The sequence below is a fragment of the Mastomys coucha genome, unplaced genomic scaffold (assembly GCF_008632895.1).
Source record: "Mastomys coucha isolate ucsf_1 unplaced genomic scaffold, UCSF_Mcou_1 pScaffold20, whole genome shotgun sequence".
In the NCBI taxonomy this organism is placed as follows: domain Eukaryota; kingdom Metazoa; phylum Chordata; class Mammalia; order Rodentia; family Muridae; genus Mastomys; species Mastomys coucha.
The window spans coordinates 108,569,031-108,581,558 of record NW_022196903.1 but is presented as its reverse complement, the minus strand read 5'-3'; the positions used below and the strand labels follow the sequence as shown (position 1 = coordinate 108,581,558).

General features: G+C 41.5%; 1 protein-coding gene and 1 long non-coding RNA gene across 4 annotated transcripts in view; one reads left to right on the top strand and one right to left on the bottom strand.

Moving 5' to 3' along the window:
* The window catches only part of Pparg (peroxisome proliferator activated receptor gamma), a 130,940-nt gene extending 121,168 nt beyond the window's left edge, over window positions 1–9,772 (bottom strand). The window contains exon 1 of one of the 3 annotated variants that reach the window (XM_031382998.1): window positions 9,326–9,772. The gene's annotated coding sequence lies outside the window, so the exon portion shown is untranslated. Of the gene's footprint in view, window positions 1–8,217; window positions 8,319–9,325 lie in introns of those variants that run through there. The other 2 variants (XM_031383000.1, XM_031382999.1) reach the window with 2 other exon arrangements.
* Window positions 9,490–12,528, top strand: part of LOC116099429 — a 5,323-nt gene continuing 2,284 nt past the window's right edge. The window contains exon 1 of the long non-coding RNA XR_004122246.1: window positions 9,490–9,921. This is a non-coding gene — a long non-coding RNA (uncharacterized LOC116099429). The remainder of the gene's footprint in view (window positions 9,922–12,528) is intronic.

Here is a 12,528-nt window from a genome sequence, read left to right as displayed (position 1 = left end):
CCGTACTTTGCATGTATGCATGTACTTTGCATGTATGCATGCATATATATGTAAATATATATGGTTTTTGCATTGTTAGAAGGGATTTGGGGAAGCATACTCCTTGCTGTTCTCAAGCCACTTTTTTCAGTATTTCAACCATATTTCTCTCCGAGGTCTCATTGATAAGGGAGGCTTACCTTAACAGGCTTCTGTATCAGTGACTAGTCACGATTACATGTTCAACATTCTGCCAGGAGTTGGAAAGCCAAATAACTCTCACATGAGATCACTCAGTTTTAGAGAGAGAAAGAAAACAAAGAGCATAATACATACACATATTTTTAAGAAAAAAAATTAAAATAGGAGAGCTTTAAGAGAAAGTAATTCCGGAAACTGTTTTCAAAGTTCCATTTGACAGCACAAACTAAAGATCAAAAAGATCACAGGCCATCTGCAAAATTGAACCTTATATAAGGCTGCAAACATGATGAGGCTGTTAAAAAAATAAAAGGTGAATTTTTAAATTTTTTCTCCCTCCCAAATAAATAAATCATGAAAAAAAAAAAACCCTGCATAGATAAATCTAGTATGTTAAATAAAACTATGTGTGAACCAAAGTGTGGGTATAACAGAGCAAAACTCAAAAATCTAGCTAGAGGATTCTCATGCTTTGACTTGATCTTTACTGATCAGGATCACAGAGAAACTAAAAAGTTAACTATTTTCTCTGTGTCACTTCCAAGTATGGTTTTTAGATAGAATCTTACTATGTGGCCCAGGCTGGCTTCAAACATACAATCCTCCTGCTGCAGTCTCTCAGGCGCTGGGATTACAGGTATATACCAACTTTCCCAGTTCAAATATGGGTTCTTATAACAATGCTTTAACGAAGTTCTTGCATCTGACTTTTCCTGTATCTTCTGGTGCTCTGGAAAAAGCCTCAGAAGTGATGGTATAGCATTACAGTGTGCAACACATTGCCCAACTGCTTTCTAAACAGCCTGAAGTAAACTACAGTGACATCAGAGATACGTAAATACAAATTTCTTCAGCTTCTAAATCATAGTGTGTTGTCCGAACGACTTTACATGCTAGACAACCCCTCTAGCACTGAGCCACACCCCTGGCTGTAACTGCCAAATCACAGAATTTTTAGAGTAAGCAACAAAACTGTGTCTCTAGCCCTTCCTAGTGATTTTTAGTAATCACTAGGAAGGGCTTATTGTCAACTTTTATTAAACCGGAATTGAAAAAACAGCTTTATTTACTTAACATAGAGCAGTTTTCCAGGGCTAGATCTGTGGTTGTATAAAATCCAGTCTTTGAGACTCAGGGTTCCTAGCTGCCACTCAAAGACAAAAAGAACCAGTGAGACCCTGTCTATGAAATCCACTTAGCCTACAGCAATAGAAGCTATGGACAACCAGTTGGCCTACCTTGACAGGAACTTACAGACAACAACACTGAGTTTTTCTAAGTAATCTAGCAAGCCAGCTATGGTTGAGTTTTACAGGACAGTTCCCAGGGATTCTATGAATAAAGTACAATATGGCCAGGAACTTCACATAGGCTACAGACAAGAGTACAGCCTAATAAATCCAGGTTGGCCCAGTCTATTGTGTTGCTGGGGACTATGGTGAAGCTCTCTGATCTTCCAGCCTCTACCTCCTGATTGCTAAGATTCCAAGTTGTTAGTTTGTGTTTGGGATAGAATCTAGCATGTTCTGCATGCTAGGCAAGCTCTCCACCAACTGAGCTACATTCCTAGCCCTCCCTACTCTTTTAGGAAAAAATTACTGAACACCTACTAATCACTGTGCTATACGCTGGAGACGGAAAGATAAATAAAAGCCCACTAGTAGAAGAAACGCCTCATCTATTACTTTCAAAGTCCTAAAGCCAGAGAATTTGAACACTGCTGAACCCAAAATTTAAAATATTATATTGCCTTTAAATACAATCAGGATGTTACTAAATCATTCCAAATGCTTCAAGGAAACATGTAGCAATCTTCCATTGCCAAATGCTTGCCTGGGTGCACTCTCTACTTTTCCGAATTATTCTGACATATGTAAATAATTTTTTGAAGTTTCAAATTCACTTATATTTATATCATTCACATGTTTGTTTTTTTTATAAACCTTATCCAATATATAGAACAAGAAAAACATGCATATGGGTACACTTTTCCACATACTCAAAAGCTTGTTTACATGGGTAATTATAAACTGCAAGAAAGAGGCAATATATAATAGGGTGAGGCTTTTCTCAGGTTTAGGTTTATAAACTGAAAAGGTTGTATAAGTATTAATGACAGGTAATTATCTGATTCACAAATCTAATAAGGCCACCAAACTTCGGTTTCTAACAGAGCTTCACTGAGTTGCTGTAACCATAAAGAGAAGAAAGCAGGGTCTGCCAAAGCCCTAAGCATCATTTCTTCTTCTTAGACAAAATTTTTCTTCCCACTGAAAAACCCCATTCCCTGTGGTCTGTTAGGAAGGTACTTTAGCTGTCTGCTGGAACTAACTCATGAAGATAGCAAGAGATTAGTGTGACTTCATGGAGGAAGTAAAGGACCTGAGGAATGGTGATAGTATACTGCTTGATTACATTATCTAACTGCCAGCTCACAGCTCTGAACTTTGATGACATTTCCTAGGTAAATGCTATTGCACAATAACTGTTTGTTTTCTTCTGAGTTGAAAAATAGTTTGAGGAACATCTGCAACCTGTCTTGATTTAAATGTTTAAAATTACATTTATTTATTGTGGGTGTTCAGATGACAACCCTCAGGAGTCCATTCTTTCCTCCCATCATGTGAGACCTAGGGACCAAACTCAGGTTGTTCAGCTTTTACTGACTGAGCCATCTCTTAGGTTCTTGTCTTGATTTTTATGAGAAAAAAATATATGCATGGTGAATAAATCATTTGTCTTTTCTTATCACTGCTGGTCCACATGGTTGGTCTTATGTATATTTTGTTCCCAAGGGCCACGTATTACCTTATTTCCCCTCCTGTCTTTTAATCCCCTTTATCCAAATCCACGTTTGAGCCAATCTCCCTTCCCCAATCCTGTCCTTCCTTCTCCTAAGGGCAGTGGTTATAGGCATTCACCAAATGTGATTTCTACTCTCTCTTTCCAACTCCACATGAATGTTACCTGTGTTCTCAAGCAACAAGAAATCAAGGAAGCAAACTTTTTTTTTTTTTTGTCCTGATAGTGATGTGGTCAGTTAATTCTGCTCAGAACACTGGCTCTTTAAAGTGGACTCCAGACCTTCAAATGACAACAGCACTTTTAGTGGTGGAATGACAGCTGCAGGGGTGGGGTCAAGGTTAAGGAGTTCTTTCTAGTCCTTCACCCCAGCACTCAGTCTCACAGTTCTGTGTTTCCCTATTGCGCCCTCCCCCCCCCATAAAGGAGAATGTATTGCTTAAACACACAGGATTTCCCTTTGCTAGAGTCTCCCCACAAGTTACTTGAGGGTCAGAAAGAGTAACTGCAACCTTAGAATTTCAGTGATTCTAGATGTGTGAGTTGTCACTAAGGAGCGGAGTGAATTCTTTCAACCTAATCTTACATCCTAGGACATGGTAAGTACACAACCTGTGCCTGAGAGCAGAGAAGACCAGGATCTGTATGTTCTACTCCTACACCCTCCTACTCAGGGTATTCCCCTTTTCTCTACTTCCCTCAGATTGCCCTTGTCCTTATCTGCCGCAAACTGAAAAGGACTCCTCATTCCCATGTCCATGCCAATCTGAACTCTTCCAAGGGGTCAGACAATTTGTTTTAATTCGTTTTATCTCCATATTATAATTCCAGATAAGTGTATAGATTTTTTAAGTAGTTAAATGTGTAGTGAACTTATTTTCTAAGAAGAATAAGGTGGGACTAGAGAAATGGCTCAGCCATTAAGAACACTTGCTGTTCTTTCAGTGGACCCAGGTTTAATTCACAGCCACCTGTAATGCCAGCTCCAGGGGGTTGGAAACCCTTTTCCAGTCTCTATAGGAATCCAGACAAAGTTGTACATAAACAAACATGGAGGCAAAACAACCACACATCTGTAACATTTATAAACAGTGATTGTTGAAGGGTGATAAAGCACTTTCCCAGCACATGCAAGGCCATGGTGTTCAATTGCCAGTATCTCAAAGCAAAATAGCACAGAATCAATAAAGAGGAGTGGGGAGTATTACTGTACAAAGTAGTACAACAGTACTTTGCATGTGAGGGGCCAGGGTTTGACTTCCAATATCTAAATAAATAAAAAAAAATGATTAACTGTAACAAAGCCTCATTCTATTAGCTAGTTTAAATTCTGCTTAAAAGGTTTAAATTTACTGTAACCAATGCAAGTTACAAAGATTGATGACATCTTTCTTTTGTGTCCAGAACAGTGCAGTAGAGAAAAATCCATTCTACTCTTTCAAAACATATTTCTCAGTCACTGTCCTGGTCACGGAGGTGCTTGAAAAAAGAGCCAAGACTCTTAGGAAGTCCCAACAGTACTTGCTAATAAGAGGGTAGAAGAAGTTAATGAGAATCTGGATCCCCACTCCCAAAGGGAAATCCACAAAGACACTCACCCGTACTTAGAAGTACCAGTTTGAGCCTTTCGTTGCCTCCATAGGCCCAGCCTTGCAGCTCTCTCACTACTAGAGCCTGGTAATTCCAGGTCTTAAGGTGTTTTTGTTTGTTTTTGTTTTTGTTTTTCTCTTCCAGGGACATGCGTTTTAATCCCCACGGCAATTTTCCCCAGCAATCACTTGCGCAGCACACAAGCCTCTTTCCATCCCACTCAGCCAAGCACGCAGGTCATCACGATACTGCTTGGGATAGACCCATGTTACCACATCCAGCCCCAGTCCGTTCCTTGCCTAGGAAAGTCTCTGACGATAATCTGTATCAGTTAATCCACAGAGGGCTTCAAATGCACGGTCATTCCTATACTTGTCCAGTTGCTGCCTGCCAATAAGCGAGTGGCCTATTAGCAGGCACAAGTGACTTGTCAAGCTTTTTAGAAGGCTAATTTGGGTTATTGTTTGTTGCAACAAACAGTTTCAATGACTAGCACAAGGAAGTAGTTAGTCCTTTAGGTGTTGATAGTAAACTGTGGAGCCTAAGGAGACCACTATGCTTGGTAAAATAAACTTCCTCTGGGTAACATTATTCAACTCTCTCAAAAGTATGCCATAAAAATCCATAAAGAGCAGAGCTTTATCAAATAAACACACAAGCCTGCCGCCCTGGAAACTTAGGACAAGCACAAAGACCTCTTGTCTATGAAAAGGACTCACAAAGACAGAAGAAAAAAAAATGTTATGCTTGTTTTTGTCCCAAATCATCAGCGAGTAAAGAACATAATTTGAAGCTGAAAGTGGAATATTTCTATATTTTTTTCTTGAATTGGCTACAAAATGACAGACATTTTTATCTTTCTTAACAGTTATCTGAGAGGTAGTAAGAGCAAACTAGTCAGACTTGTGAGCGAGTCAGTGCTGACCTAGATAGCTGTGTAGGTTGTCTTCTGGATCTCAGCTCAGAGCCAAGCCCTTATCATTTAAGATATCCAGCTTGCTGATAAAAGCCTTAAAACCATGCCCAAAACAAACAAATAGAAACAAAGACTAATAATTTTAAAAGCTTTCCTAACTTTCCATACTTAGAAAGAATGTAATAATTGAAATAGTTAAGCAGCAGAAGCATCCATGTTCTAAGCAGAATATTTAATTAAAATATTGATATGTATGTATAATTGAAGAGCAGTAGAAAGAATACACCTAGGTCTTAAGATAGTGATTTAAGGATATATCATACCAGTGGCAGATATTATCTTAACATGAATCGTACATTTCACCAAAGTATGGCCTATGGTGCTTGAGATCTCTTTATAAGTGCAGCTGTGCTGGATAATTTATTAAATAATAGTTTAAAATATATAATGTATAACTCTCCAAAATGTACCTCTGTATTGTGAGAAAACTACAAGTAGTGGACCAAACAACCTCAGGGAAAAAAACTTAAAAATAATTTTTAAAAAAAATCTCATATGCTATGAAACTAACTAACATATGGTATTTGAGGCTCCCCTGGTATTGAGACAGATATTTAACTGGTCTTGCTATTTTTTTTTTTTTTGGTCAATTTAATTCCATTTCTAATGACCTTTGTAAGCAATCATGCCGCTGCCTTTTTTGCTGCATTCAGGCGTTAAGAAAGTGATGTTAAGTAATGGATAACAGGGAAATTTGCCACAAAAATAAGAAAAACAAGAAAGAAACTCACTTTGACAATTTGTGGGCTGCGCATATGTTTAAAATTACATACTATTGACTTAAATCAAATTGTCTTGACTAGTGTAGTATTTTTTTTTTAATCTTCTACCAATATTTACTTAGTGGAATACTATAAAAGCAAAAAAATTTCCTCCAGTATTTTTGCCTCACTTTATAATACAGAGAATGTTTCCAAGTCCACATGACAATAAATTCAGCAGAAAGACACAAATTAGAATGGCCAATGCTGGTATGCACCGGACACCTGTACACCCTGTGAGCTGTGAAAATATTCAGACTTGTGGAAAAATTATTTTAACAAAATTTTTATGAAAGTCTCCTGCGATTAGCAACCACTTCATAATCTGAAAAGTACTTAAATGCATGGCTAACCCTTATCCATGTTTTCACAGCGCCTTTACATAGCTTCTCCACACAGAAGGATCTTGTCAAGACTGATGGCATACTCTTCTCAGAGACTTAAAAGTGAAAAAAAAATCATTTATTTAAATATGTAAAACTTTCTAACTGAGAACAGTCACTTGCATACTCAGTAATCCATTTCTGCATCAAAAATTTAAAGTCACGCTTCTTTTCATGTATGAATTTAAATGTCATAAGGATTTTGAAACTAAAGATGATTTTTTTTAGTGTAATTTGCCCTTTTTTGTTAAAGCGATTCTGAAATACATAGTGACATGAATGTTAAAAAAAAAAAACAGTTCCTTTAAAGGAAATATACCTAATTATTAAAAATAGTTATAACAAAAAAATGTCAAAGTAGCCTTAAATATCGATGCGTATGATGCTTCTGGGTCTTTTAGTTCTAATGTGTTTTAAAGAACTTATATTCTTTTCAACAGCATCTAAAAACTCTCCGGCCTAGAGGCATCCAGAACTGTAGACTTCTCCAGTGCCATTGTTCTTCAAAAGTTTGAAGAGTTTGAAACTCTTAAATATGAAAATTAATTTTTTTCCTTAAAAATAAAACTGTCGACAATCTTTTTCCTTCTAGTGAGCGGCAAAAGATTGAGATGACCACCCATTGCTTCTTAGGTCTTCTCACTGATGATACAGGTCTCAGCAAATTAAATATGAAGTAGCACTTAAGTGAGCAAATTCACACAAAACACACAGTCAAGTAAAAATGGATGGCTTTGTAATATGCTTCACTCCAACTAACATATGACACTGATTTCAAATGCTCGCATATTAAAATTAATATTTCGGACATTTACCTTAGATCAAATGTGGTTGAAGATAAGACAACAGAGAACTTATTTTAAAGTTGAAACCGAATCTTCTGAAACATCGCTCCAAATGCTCTTAGCAACTAGGAGCGATTCTATCAAACTTTCAAGAGAAGTATCTCTTTGAGAAGTCATAGTGTATGTCAGCTCCTACCCTAGCCAGGTTTTAAGTCATATAGCACCTGGAGTTAGTTATGTTTTTAGTTAGCAATTGATCACTTAGCTATGGACAGGAAGACTCCCACAGAGCACCTGATATCTTTGGAAGACCTGCCCAAGCCCAAGACTAAGTTATTCATTTAATAACTCCGGTTAACAATTTGCTTTGTGCATGATAATAAAGAGTTGACATTACAATAATGAACTCCAAGAGGCTCTCCAACTGTTAGTTATCCTGCAACTTGGTTCATCTGGTTTTGCTTTCAAATGATCATCTAATTTTACATTTTTGTCCTTCATTCTTGCTAAAGAACAACAACTTTAGCCTCTTCCTGACAAGAAAACTTAAACTTTTATTTATTTATTTTCCTCCTGAAATAAATGACACGACCAACTGTTAGCATCAGAAGGGAAGCAGAGTCTTCCAGCCAAACCATCCTGAAGTGTAAAGAACTTGGGGCAGTTTGGCCACTTCACAACACCCTCCAACAAAAAAAAAAAAACAAAAAAACCAACGCAATGACGATGGGGCCACTCACCTACTCAATGGGAGTTCAGAAGAATTTAGCGCAGCAGCCTTCTGATCCCCAGCAGAGGTCCAGGCCCCTGCTTGACCTCCTCGCCTCCCTTATATAAAAGCAGCCCAGGCTACTCCCAGTTTCTGCCTCCTCACCTTAGGCTCCTCCCCAATCCCAAACCAGAAAGCACCGGGAGCCACACACCCACCTCCCACCCCCACCACGAGGGCTGCCTACTCCAGTTAGCCGGGGACCCATGCTCGCCCCCTCCTTAGCCTGGAGAGGGGCACTGACGGGGCGGGGCCTTGGCGACAGTGACCCCGCTTTCCTCACACCTGGCAAGCCCCGGGCAGGGGCCGCGGGCCAAATCGCCTCAGCGATCACCGGCGCATCCTCCTCCCCTCACCCACATCCCAGGCCCCTAGAACCTCGGGGCACCGGTGGCTGCTGGCGAGCCCCTCTCTGAAAACTGTCACCTTGAGGTCCCCCCACCCTGCGGGAGTTCAGAACCGTGCTGTGAAACCTGGCTTTCCCGTCAGAGTCTGGTGGCCCCGGCTACCCTGCTCGGTGCTCGCACACGCCTGCCTGCCTGTCTGCCTGCCTGCCTGCCTGCCTGCTGCGCCCCGTCAGGGAACCTGAGGTGGCTCCACTGTGGCCCCCCGCGCCGGGCCGGTGGCCCCTCACGAGGACAGTCACCCTGTCAGTCACACTCGGCTCTCTAGGCGGGTGACCGGTCGTCAGCCGATCCGCCTTACGCTGTCCCTGAGTCCGCGCGCGACCCCGCCCCGCTCTCGCTCTCTCGCTCTTCTCCCTAGCGTTGACTTCTCCTCAGCCCGCGTCCCCCTCGGACCCAGACTCTGTCACCTTGTCTGTCCCATTCGGTCCCGTCAAGAGTATGACTTCTCCTCAGCCGGGGTCCCTTCTGTTAAGATTCCAGTCACTTTGTCACACTCTCAGTCCTGTGTGACTTTCCAGCCCGCGTCCTCTCTGGTTGAGGCGACAGGGTTTTAGGCTGTCAGCGACACGGTCCTGTCAGAAGGCGACTCCTCAGCCCCGCGTCCCCTCAGCCGAGACCCCGTCGTCACCTAGCCAGTCAGACCCAGTCCCCACAGGCCGAGGCCCCCCTCACCTTGTCTGTCACACAGTCCTGTCAGAAGGCGACGTCTCAGCCCCGCGTCCCCTCAGCCGAGACCCCGTCAGCCAGGCTGTCGGTCCTGTCAGAGTATGACTTCTCCTCAGCCCGGCCCCTCAGCCTGGTCGGTCACCTTGTCGTCACACTCGGTTCCCTCAGGCTGCGCACGACCCGGTACCCCAGCGCAGCGCCCCAGGTCTCTTCTTCCGCGTCCCTCAGGCGGCGGGCCGCGTGGCCCCGGGCGACTCTGACCTGAGGCGGCGGCGGCTTGACGGGCGCTGTGCGTTCGTGCGGCCGACCGGCCGGACCGAGCGCCCCAGGCGGCTGCGGCTCCGAGGGCGACGGGCCCCGCCTGGACGTGGACGAGCGCAGCTGAGCCACCGGGCCGGACCGGGGGCGGTGCCCAGGAGAGGCCGGAGGCCCCGCGCCCGCACCCGGACGCCGGCGCCCACGAGGCCCGCGTGGCTCTCCCGCGCCCGGCGCCGCGCCACGCTCTGCTTACCTGGACGCCTTGCTCCTCACAGCCGCTGGGAGGCGACCCAGGAAGGTCCCGTGTCCCAAGGCCCGGCCGGTGTCCTGACCGTCGCGTGAAAGTTTGTTTGTTTTATTTTTCTAGATGTGCTTTTCATATATATATATATATATATATATATATATATATATATATATATATATATATATATATATATATATATATACATACATACATACATACATACATATATATGTATACACACACATATATGGAATTAAGTGTATTTAGGATCTTTTTATTTTTATTTTTAATCTCAGTTTTATTTTATTTTTAATCTCAGAACGATACGAAGGTAAACTGACTTTAATGTTAATCATTTCATTTCCATTTTAAAAAATAGTTGTCTGTGCGTGCACGTGAACGGAGAGGCAAGGGCTTCCCCGGAGCTGCAGTTCCAGGAGGTTGGTGCTGGGAACCAAGCACCGGTCCTCTGGACAAACACTAAGTGTTCCTAACCGCTGAGTCGTCTCTCCTGCCCTCAAACTATTTGTTAACCTTGTTCACTGAATTTTTAGAATTCTTTAGCACCGTTTCTTACATAAGGGACCTTCCAGACAGGGTGGAGAGGACTTGAGAATTTCTTGTTTTTAAGTTAGGATAGTGGAGCTTCCTGTCCCAGGAGCCTGAAGCACACATGATGGACAGTTCCTTTTCTTGCACTCTTTCAGCTCCGTTAAGATCCGTCCTGCAATGTCCAGGACACCAGAGGCCTTTCTTTTATTCTTTTCCAATCGTATTGATGAAAATCCTGCTCTATGTTTGGTTCTCCTTTGGGGAGGCACTGACCTCTGGAAATTCATAATTGTGCTTCTTGCTCAGGACGCTCCTCCACTCTTAGCATCTTTATTTGTTGGGTGGTAGGGGATTCTTTATTCTTCTGGTACTTAACATCCTCACCAGACGTTTGTAAGTATGACATTATAAAGAAAGGTCAGAACTTGAATCAACAGATTCATGTCCTTCCACCCTTAAGCTCTCAAATAATAAGATACAGGTTAGGTTCAGATAGGGACTCTAAAGGCCATGTTACTAACCATGCAAAGACTCCATTTCTATGCTTGTCATTAAGTAACCATGTTGACTTAGGTCAGCATCCCACACTCAGCGGGAAATATGTATGTATGTAGTATGTATGTAGTAAGTAAGTAGCCAACTTCTTGCTCACCCAGGAGTTCCAACCTACTTTTGTTGTTTTTTTGTTTTGTGCTTTTGATTAAACTTTTTGAAAAGGTTTTGCTCTGTTATCCTGGCTGGCCTTGAACTCAGTTATTCTCCTGAGGCTTGTCTACCCTGTGTCAGTTTAATATCTTTATTGAGATATAATTCACATAATCTAAAATTCAAATACCATACCTTCAAAATCCCCACATTGAGTTTGGCCTCTTTACAAAATTGTATCATCATCATCATAATCTAATTTTAGAACATTTTTATTACCCTATAGAGAAACTTCCTCCTCATAAACAATCATTCTTACTGGCCCTTGGTTCACTGTCCATGTACTTTCTGTCTGGATAGACTTTTCTATCCTAGACATTTTCTATAAACAGGATCATATAATATGATGTCTTATGTGATTGGTTTCTTTCACTTAGCATGATGTTGTCAAAGCCTACCTGGGTTGTAGCTGGTATTATTTCCTTCCTTTGTCTGTCTGTGACTGTGTCTCTTTATACAGCCCAGGCTAGCCTTGAATTTGTAATCCTACTGCCTGCAGTGGGTTAAAATTAGAGGCATGCCTGACAGTATTTTATTTCTTATGCTACAAAATAACATCCTATTGTATGGCATAGTAAATCTTTGTTCATCCAACTATTTAGACTGGCTTTTTTATGTTCACGATTGTGTGTGCACATGTGTATATGCAGTTACATGTAGAGACCAGAGGTTGATAGCAGATATCTTTCTCAATTGCTCTTCGTCTTATATTTTATTGTTTGTGTATTTATGTGTACCACATTGTGCACACATTATGTACATCACATGTGTGGTTGAGTCTGCAAATGTCAGAAAAGGGCATCTGATTCTCTGGCACTGGCGTTATGGGCAATACGAGTTGCCATATGAGTGCTAGGCACTGGGCTGGGTCTTCTCCACGAGCACTAAATATTCTTAAATGTTCTTAATGGTTGAGCCATCTCTTGAATCCTTCATCTTATTTTTATGACAGGGTCTCTCACTGAACCTGGAGCTTCTTGTCTAGACTATCTGACAGTATCTGGGAATCCTCCTGCCTCTAACCTCCTCATACTGAATTACTTGTGCACCCATCCATCCCCCAAGCTTTTTATGTAGGTCTTGGAGATCTAACATTCCAAGCAAGCACTTCACCAACTGAGGCACAACCCCAGTCCCGCTCCTAGACTTTGGGCATTATGAACCATGCTAATATGAATAGTGATGGGCAATATTATTTGTGTGTGTTTTCATTTCATTTCATACATGTGGTAACAATATGTCGTCAAGAAATGTAGACATTTCCTGTAGAAATGAAAAATAGTGTTTTATTTTTTCACTAGCAATGCATGAGGAGTCTAATTTCTCCACATACTTTTTAGCACTTTTTAAAAGAAATTAGCTGATCTAATAGGTGTGATTGGCATCTTACTGTTTGATTTGCATATTCCTAGTGACTAATTACACTGAACATCTTTTCTTTTTTTTT